Source organism: Colias eurytheme, chromosome 14 (assembly GCF_061535395.1).
Source record: "Colias eurytheme isolate Ceu_HAF_F1 chromosome 14, ilColEury1 Martin Lab GWU primary, whole genome shotgun sequence".
Lineage (NCBI taxonomy): Eukaryota > Metazoa > Arthropoda > Insecta > Lepidoptera > Pieridae > Colias > Colias eurytheme.
In genome coordinates, this window is record NC_142993.1 from 3,250,895 (window position 1) to 3,261,308 (window position 10,414).

Genomic DNA, 10,414 nt, shown 5'->3' on the forward strand with positions numbered 1-10,414 from the left:
GACAATCAACCTTAATTATTTCTATTGTTTCTTGGAGTTTTTATTCAGTTAAATTTACAAAAAGTGTCAGCTAATTTACAATCAAATTAATAAGCAAAATCTTAGCTTGAGACTTCGAATTTTTATCATAAGGGTACATACATAATATAGTAACACTTATTTACACCTACCTAACCTTTTTGTAGTTTATCTCAGCATCGAATTTTTATCCGGTCGATTAGATTATCAAGAAGATAATCGAATAGAAAATAGGCCCCGAGGGTGTCGTATATGTTTATAAGGGTGCTTTTTAAGTCATCGCTTTAGTCCTGCGTAAATTGCTTTTTCTATAATCTTCTCTTTGCAAAAAATATCTTTCTTTTTTACAAAACGTAAAAAGTATTTCAAGTCAATATCTGAAATTCAGTTGGGTAAATAACGTGTCTGGCATTAACGTATGTAAATAAAAATTGTTGCAAGATTAAGGGCCGATTTTTCAATGCTTGGATAAAACTTATTCGTCGAATAATGTATAAAACTACCATTTTAAAAACGTATTCTAATTGCCCGTATTTGACAGTTTACGTGACATTTTAATATTATCGTGTAATACTTTATTGGACGGATAAGTTTTATCCAAGCATTGAAAAATCGGCCCTAAGTACAATTAAAACATCGTGCTTTAATGATTATAAATATCAATAGACAATATTTGTTTTATTACGCAATGTTGGAAATTAGAACTATAATAATGAATAGATACGGTCATAATGTAAGTAATTTTATCCATTGTAATTAAAGTATTATCGCGAGACCGTGAATTAATAATATGTATTATTAATAAGTACTAATCAGAATTAAATCTACATTATTAATAAAATTAAAGGTAAACTCATATAATATGTAAGTATTTTATATTGTATACCTACACGTGTCCTACAACATATTGTATACATATATATAGTATGAAAATATCAATGCGAACTTAGTATTAAATATATTATACGAATTTTTGACGTTAAATCCTTATAAATTCATATTATATGAGGTCACTTCATAAAAATCAAGATTATACGCGTAGAAAATATACGAAACTCGACGTTGTAAACCTTGAACCTTATAATATTGAGATAAATTTTGTATTTCGTTTAAAATTTTCAAGAGAAAAGCTGATAAGGCGCGTGCGAATAGACTGAAAAGTAGTTAACACGTAGGCAGGTGATTGTTGACGTACGCCTCGAATTATATTAGCCTATACAAAAATAAATTACATTTAACGCTAATAACCTTTGTTACGGGAATAGGTTGCAGACTACGCAATGAGTTTTCCGTTTTATGTATCTTTCGAAAACGTTATATTGACGGAAGTGGAGAATTGGTTGTTTCAAGTTATGGTTATTACAAATGTAATGTTTATCGTTTTATTTTAGTATCCCTTCGTTTATTATCAATCAGGAAACCATTAAACAAAAATATAGGTACTGAATGTAAGTAAATAAAGTGTAGTGATAGAATTCTTAAAAGCAATCCATACTAATATTATAAATGCGAAAGTAACTCTGTCTGTTTGTCTGTTACTCAATCACGCCTAAACTACTAAACCAATTTGCATGAAAATTGGTATGGAGATATTTCGATACCCGAGAAAGGACATAGGCTACTTTTTATCCCGGGAAAATGACGTAATCCCGGAAATCCCACGGGAACGGGAACTACGCGGATTTTTCTTTGACTGCGCGGGCGAAGCCGCGGGCGGAAAATAAAAATAAAATCTGATATGGAAGCAAGTTGTTAATAATATTATTAGAAGCTAATAAAATAATCTCTTACAGCTTGTTTCGAGCTCGTGGTAACTGGTAACAGAGCATTGGAGAGGTCTTTTTCATAACTAAGTTGACATAAAACCAAAGGTTATAAGATTACATGACGTCATCTCGTTTTAAAGGGCCACCAACAAAGTATATTTTAATATCGACCCTCGAAAGATTAAGCGGAATTTTCTTTACAAAGTAATATGTAATGCAATGATGGATTGGAAAAGATGGCGGAGTTTGAACGGGTCGCAAATTGCTTTCGCTTCCTTGTAACCTTATTTTTTTTAAATACACGATTAAAGGCTTCGCGACATCGTCGAAATGAAATTGTGAATAACAACTTCATCACAGTTTTAATCCAGACTGACGGACTTGGCTGATTTCGCTCGGTTCTGTTTGTTCAATGGAAATATTATTTTTTCGTCCAAATTGTTATTTACGTAAGCTTGTGTTTGTTTCTCGTAAACATAATTTGCAAGAACACACGGGAGGTATAATTTTTCGCGTTTTCGACGATTAATATTATCTTGAAAAATATAGCAAGAATTTTTTTCTCACACTAAGGGATACGAGAGGGAAAATACATAATTTTTTACTGGTTTTGATATTTTTGTATGAAATATAATATCTTTGAATTTAATTTGAATATAGTATTTCTTTGAGTTCGATTTCACGTTAGTACCTATATACGATTTATTCATTATATTGATTAAGTACCTAATCTACCGTTTCGGACACTTTACAGCAGGCTGTATCGCTTTCAAAATAATGTTAAGCTATTATTTTCACTTCATTTAAATAAAAGGTGAGAAATTACATATTATTATTAAAACATAATATAACGCTTCCTTTACAAATGCTTCTGATGTAGTATCCCTTGAGAATACGTATACGTAGGGAAGTCTTTGATCATTGTTGAGTATCTTGCTCTGAATGCATTCAAGTGTTCTGCGGTGTGAGACGGGAAACGTGAAGAATAGTTGCTTTATACAAGTAAATGGAAAAAAATATTGTAGAGAGTAAGTTCAATAAAATACTGCCAGCTAGCATTTGCACAAAACAGTTTTCCGCAAAATTATCATCAAATATACCTCGAATATAAAATTGTCTATACATATAATAATTCTGTAGAAGGGTCATTTCTGTACATTGAAAATATTGAAAAAATAAATAGCAGAAGGTGTTACTGGATCGATACCAAACCCAAATATGTGATTAAAAAATTTTTTGTCTGTCTGTCTGTCTGTCTGTATGTGAAGACATCACGTGAAAACTACCCGTTCGATTTCGATGAAACTTGGTATAATTATACCTTACTAGCGGTCCGCCCCGGCTTCGCCCGTGGTACATATTTACGTTCTCTCTACATAAAAACCATCCTCGTACTTCAAGGAATATAATAAAAAAAGAATTATCGAAATCGGTTCAGCCGTTCTCGAGTTATGCGCTTACCAACACATGTTGCGATTCATTTTTATATATAAGAAGAAGAAGATTATCCTGGGCGTAAAATAGGATACTTTTTATCCTGGAAAAACACGTAGAAAAAAAATTAATCTTAATTTTTCAGTTTTATCCATAGACGTTGTTCTGTAGAACCGCGAACACGTTGCGTATTATTATAGGCCTAGCCGTATTTGGGTCCAATAGATATTTATAAGATGTCATTGTCAGAGTTACTCAAAATGGAGAAATAAACCATCCACGCGAAGACCGACATCCGCGCGGACGGAGTCGCGGGCGGAAGCTAGTTTATAATAAAAATGGAATGGTTAGTCCAACATAAAAATATTACCGGAGCACTCAACAACAATTTATATGTAGTATAACAAAACTATGCTAATTACTAGGATTGCAAATGAAATAAATATTTATAATAATTTTACTATTATCTCTATAAAATATACTGAGAGCACTTACTTCTGAGACAAGCTATGTAGATGCACTGGTCAAAACTAAATAAAACTTTCATTAAAATAAGTTATCGTACTGACTCTACATCCGCTTCAAAACCTGATGCAAAGCTTTTGATTTTTATCTACTATGTGTATAGATTAGTATGTCATTAATCATGATCACAAATTAACTTCATTACGCGTAAAATTTGATATAAAAATTGAGACGTGGAATGTAAATACATAAATATCTCTCCTCCTCCTCTCCAACTCCTCTAGATGATATTATAATATTGTAAGAACAAAAGTATTGTTTATCGGTTTGACCTTTTAGTAATACTAGAGTAAAGGATTTGGTCGATATCTTTTCGCATAAAACAATTTTATGGCCCAGAGAGAGCATACCCTTTATTCAAAAACGCATGGTTCTCTTGAGATATATCTCTTACTATTATATTTATTGATAAATGTGTCTTATTGGTAGAAATGCTTTTTGCCTCAAAAGTATTAGAACGAAAACACACAGAGCTGAAGCATAACGATTATTGCTTAAATATAAATTAAAATTTGTCAAATACTTTCGATAGGTTAGGTTTATCAAGACGAAAAATCTTTAATAAAATAATTTACTAGTATGAAATAAACTATTTAAAATATTTTGAACTTAAATAACCTTTGTAATGAAAAGTATTCTAAGTTAAAAATAACCCATTACGCAATAATTGTATAATAAAAGGTAATCTCTAAAGGTGACTGCTATAAGTAGGTAGTACATGACCAGCCTAATTGACTTACACCTAGTATGCTGTTTTAAAATAGATTTGTATCAAGAAATCAATATTACTACCTTTCCATGTCCGAACCGGATCATATCACGTGAAAATTACGTCCCCTAAACAATGAAATATTAAAAATTAAATAATATTTAAGATACTTACCTATTTTATGTGATATAAAGGTAGGTTTTACCAGGAGTATTTCCGATTTTATACGTACGAATACCTACTAAAAACGTGTCCCATTTCTTCTTGTTGTTTGAGATAGGTACATAATCTTTTTATTGAACGATTACATTAACCTACGCAAATATTATTTATTTATTTAAATACATACATAATTCAAACTAACACACTATCGATAAATCGGCCTTTTGTGCTCAACCATCCAAGCTTATTTCCTTTATTCACACCATAGATTCTCACGTTCAGGAACACATATGTTTGTTCTGATATAATTCTGAGCCACTATCAGAAAATGTTGTTTCCGACATTATTTAGGGCAATCAGTCATATCTAACCTACAAGATCTTTGTTAAGAGTTCCAAATTATTCATTTTTCATACCCAGATAAATAATTATAAACCAACGATAGTAAAGTCAGATCTAGTGCTGAACCCTTTTCACGAACATAACTTGATCCATATAAAAAAAAAACACTTGATGAGGGCACAGGGCAATAGTACCTATAATAATAAGATTTTTGACTACATTAATCGTACATTATACCTTGATTGAGTTATGTAAAGAAAACATACGAAAGTCTTATTCCTGTATTTCTAAGACCTGTTATTTTTATTATTTTTATTATCCGCGTATTGAGTATAGTAGAAAGCTAAAGAGGGAATAGAGAATCAAAGAAAACAATCCCATTATTTAACAACAAATCATAATATAAACTGACAATTCAAAAGAATATGAAGTTTTAACGAGTATGTCATTAAATTCACACTTGAGTGACGTCATAGAACAAATCCCCAGTAATGTTAAGCCACATCTTAAACCGATCCTTCCCAACGACTTAACTTCGCACAATGGAAAAGTTTGTAATTACTATGGGCAAAGTTTTTGAATCGTAATGAGATCCCTTTATTGGTTCCGGATATACCTACTTTCAATAGACATGATATATGTAAGGATGATAATAATAATTGCCTAAATAAATACCGGTTGCAACGTAATACGCAATAAATTTTATTCCTGATCTAATAATCCTTTGAAAATATGGATGAAGATACAGTTGGTATGGGTATAGAGACTAAAATAAACCATTTATAATTTAAATTAATAAATAAATACTTATCCTTAATACATTTAGAAAAATGACTTACCGAATTTAATTTCCAAAGGAAAGTCGTTGAATATAACCACTCCAACAACCCTTTACAATCCACGCATGCCTAATGGCACAACGTTATTAAATACACCGTGAGGAGGATAAACAAAATAAACATTTTTAACAGTCACTAAGCACGTTTCGAAGTTCGCTTCGGGATGGGCGGGAAAGTGATACACGTGTGATCGAATCCGCAGTCAGCACCACACTGGCAGGGATGCTGTCGGTTGCTATGATACGACACCCGATTTTCCACCCTCAGTAGATCGGCCGCCGCCCTAGACAAGTGGAGCCGAACAACCTAGTTTTATGTATAGACGCCACTGTCGGTAATAGCTCTTCAGTTATTTCCTGATAAAACGTTGTTGATATGTTTTTTATTCACGTCAATTTATGATTTGTAAGTGCCTTTCCTTGCACTATGCTGTAATTTTGTGTTCGAGGAAATGCTTGCGTATGTTTCATTGTTATTATATTATAGCGAGTTATTGTCAAGGATAAAGCGTCCTCTATTAGTTCAAGGATAGTCTTGGACGCTTTCATTTGTCATTGTCCATTGTGTACCTGCCTCTTCAAAGAACAATACTCTGTTCTGGATAATCTCGCTTGATTCTATTAACGTAATTGTATTTGATTGGGGATAGAGCTATAAATACGCACAATATTGAGTTACCGCTTACTTATTATTTATGTATAAGATATATTTTTATTCTGCTTTCTTAATTCTAAACTGAATAATTCATATTATTTTTATAGGCTAGGCATTAAATTCCAATTGTTAAATAATAACTGATCTTTCCATTCTCTACTTACCACACAAAAAGTACGGTACTGTCACTCTGTAAATCTCTACTATTCTTTTAACTTAAACGATCTAATGTATTCATTCATAACCATAAAAATGCATTTAAAATTACGCGACAATTACGCAATTTCCCGTGTTTAAGATGTACCCGTAACCTTCAGCACTAATAAACGTTTAAGAGCCCATAAAAGCTATCAAATAAGCCGCAAAAACGTGAAAGGGCCAAATAATCGATGGTGGGCAAAAAAAGTACTAATGTACAGGCGCGGCCCATCAATTAAGTAATGTCAGGAAGTAGGGGAATGAATTTCAGCATCGGCATCGTTAAGTGAAAGTGTTCGAGATTGATAGTGGGATTAGGCACATGTTGAGATGTTCTGAGTTACGTTAGATTACAGCTTTAAAGCTGATCTCGGATTTCAAAGTGTTGTTTTGACGGGAAATGCGCTGTGGGCGAATCCTTCAACCCTATGTAAATAAACATTTTACCTGCTAATTCTATGAGGATTGCAGAATATGCCAGAATAATGTTTCCCACGCTATGATCTCATGTCATATACATAATAATATATGGATATATATAATAGTATTCAATTATTGTATCACACAATTTTCTAATACAAGTAAGTACCAAAAAGAAGTGAAATGGATAATCCGTAACCATCGTATCAAATACAATTGTTATTTCACATAAGAAATGAAAACGTTATATTAACGTATGTATTTTGCACAATAGTAGTTACCTGTGGTAGTTACATTATGTCCTTTCAATTATTAACCACGCACAATAACTTATAGTAGAGCCATTTTAATAGGCAACATTTGACAGTTCAACAAAATTCAACAACGTAACCTAGTAACGACAACATAGAATAACATGATATTTCGTTTTGTTAGAACTGCACATTTGCTTAACTTTTTTCAATTACGATTACATATTTATTATAATAATGACCGATATAAGTAATTTTAGGATTTGATTTTACTGATAAACCATTCTAAACATAATAAACAATTTCTGATTTAAAGAACTGACGTCGCTACAATTTTGTGTCAATAAACCTTTTTTCTTTTTAAATACCAGAGACGTTACTCTAAAAATCGAAATCAGACATCTAGAATCGAATGCATTGATTACTTGGGAATAAAAATTATCATAAATTATTGACATGTGTTTCAAGTTCGATTGACAAATGTTTCAAGTCCGTATCGATTAATTCACTTTAATCGATGTTTTTATGCAGGTTACCACCCTATGAAGATAAAATTGATAGACGTCAAATGTTGCCTATTAAATTGGCTCCACAATATCTATACTAATTAATACTAATATTATAAAGAGGAAAAGTTTGTAATTACGTATGTATTTATTGTTTTCACGCATAAACCCCTTAACCGATTTTGATGAAATTTAGCACAGACAAACTTTAGACCCTGAGAAAGAACATAAGCTACCTTTTATTTCGAAATATGTACCACGGGCGAAGCCGGGGCAGACCGCTAGTTGTATATATAATATTATTGCCTAGCCAGATTACCTACTTTGTTTGATGTGTAACCTTCAGACGTAAACCACACAATTGGATTAGATAAACGATTTTCCATTACATGAAAAATTGGATTTTCATCGGACAGTGGTCATTTGAAATGTAAAAGGTAATAAATAGACCGGACTCTCAGTGGAGTTTCGTTTGCAAAAATAGCGGACCTAAATCTGACTTCTGATATACAGGGTGTAATCGTTAAGTGTGCACAGGCGATTTTTCCGTAAGTATTACAGATAACAAAAAACTTTAAACTGATATCGAAAGTACTTAACCTAATGAGTAAAATGGCGGTAATAAATTTTTAAAAATAAATCGAGAAATATCAAAAAAATTATCTTTAAACCCTCCCATACATTAAGTATGAAATATGAATATCCCATATACATTTAATATGAAAGATTTTAGCTTTCTTTTTCTTTTTTTGGTTTTCTGCTTTAATTACTTACTTCGCAAATTTGAAGTGATAGACTACAGGCCCATGTTGAAAAAATTATGGGTCATTTGACCCACCACCTGACCTATCTAGAATGATATAAGAGCATAAAATAATAAGATTCAGCACTATGACGACACTCGTAAGCTGTCCACCTGAGTGCAGATGAGAATTCGAAAGTTCAGGTAGAGATTTTCTCCCCTTGTCTCCATGATTTTTGTACGGCGTTGCGGAATAATGGCTTAAAAGCAATATAGAAATAGTATGACACAGATGCCGTACAAAAATGGTAGTCCACAAAGTCGGAATTTATTTTTATTTTTCGACAGTTGCCGGGGTAAATTTGGTCATTTGATTTTGTACGGCATCTGTGTCATACTATTTCTATACTACTTTTAATCAATTATTCCGCAACGCCGTACAAAAATCATGGAGACAAGGGGAGAAAATCTCTACCTGAACCTTCGAATTCTCATCTGCACTCAGGTGGACAGCTTACAAGTGACGTCATAATGCTGAATCTTATTATTTTATGCTCTTATATCGTTCTAGATAGGTCACCTGGTGGGTCAAATGACCCATAATTTTTTCAACACGGGCCTGTAGTCTATGACATTTTCCACGTTTTTCCGGACATTTTCACGCATTTTCCGGATATTTTCTGGGAATTTTCCGGACATTTCCCGGACATTTACCGGATATTTCCCAGGCATTTTCCGGGGATATTCCAGGCATTTCCACGCATTTTCCGTACATTTTCACGCATTTTCCGGGTATTTTCCAGATATTTACCAGACATTTCCGGACATTTCCCCGACATAGCCTGTAAATGTCCGGAAAATCCCCGGGAAATGCTCGAAAAATCCCCGGAAAATGCCTGGGAAATTCCCGGAAAATAACCGGAAAATGCCTGGGAAATGTCTGGAAAATATCCGGAAAATGCGTGAAAATGTACGGAAAATGCGTGGAAATGCCTGGAAAATCCCCGAGAAATGTCCGGGAAATGTCCGGGAAATGTCCGGAAATGTCCGGAAAATATCCGGAAAAAATCCGGAAAATATCCGGAAATATCCGGAAATATCCGGAATTATCCGAAAAATATCCGGAAAATGCCTGGATAATGCGTGAAAATGTCCGGAAAATGCGTGGAAAATTCCGGAAAAACCCCGGAAAATGCCTGGGAAATTCCCGGAAAATACCTGGGAAATATCCGGAAAATGCGTGGAAAATTCCCGGGAAATGCTCGGAAAATCCCCGGAAAATGCCTGGAAAATTCCCGGAAAATAACCGGAAAATGCCTGGGAAATTCCCGGAAAAAAACCGGAAAATGCCTGGGAAATGTCTGGAAAATATCCGGAAAATGCGTGAAAATGTACGGAAAATGTCCGGAAATATCCGGAAAATATCCGGAAAATATCCGGAAAATATCCGGAAATATCCGGAAAATATCCGGAAAATGTCCGGAAAATATCCGGAAATATCCGGAAAATATCCGGAAAATATCCGGAAAATATCCGGAAAATGCCTGGATAATGCGTGAAAATGTCCAGAAAATGTCCGGAAAATGCGTGGAAAATTCCGGAAAAACCCCGGAAAATGCCTGGTAAATTCCCAGAAAATATCCGGAAAATGCGTGAAAATGTCCGGAAAAACGTGGAAAATGTCACTTCAAATTTGCGAAGTAAGTAATTAAAGCAGAAAACCAAAAAAAGAAAAAGAAAGCTAAAATCTTTCATATTAAATGTATATGGGATATTCATATTTCATACTTAATGTATGGGAGGGTTTAAAGATAATTTTTTTTATATTTCTCGATTTATTTTTAAAAA